A 330-nucleotide genomic window follows, 5' to 3' on the forward strand; every position below is an offset into this window, starting at 1 on the left:
TTATCTCTTAGTGGGTTGGATTCACAAACCCTAACTTTCTTGGATTTATATATATATATATATGTGTGTGTGTGTGTCTGTAACTTAGAGGTCCAGCATAAGAGACCAATAGAATAAGTTCTAGGCTATGTGAAAAAATAATTACTGAGTTTGATTCATTCAACAAAAGTTCTTCAAGTAAGTGCCCTAGCATAGCTGCAGTCTAATGACAAACAAAAAACAAAAATAATCATTAACATTAGTATATTTACAAATAGTCTCTACTTTTGTACAGTCTTTGCAGTTTCTTTTTGTATCCTTTATAATCTGCGGATTTGTAGTTCTAACATT

This window comes from Octopus bimaculoides, chromosome 3, assembly GCF_001194135.2.
Source record: "Octopus bimaculoides isolate UCB-OBI-ISO-001 chromosome 3, ASM119413v2, whole genome shotgun sequence".
NCBI lineage: Eukaryota > Metazoa > Mollusca > Cephalopoda > Octopoda > Octopodidae > Octopus > Octopus bimaculoides.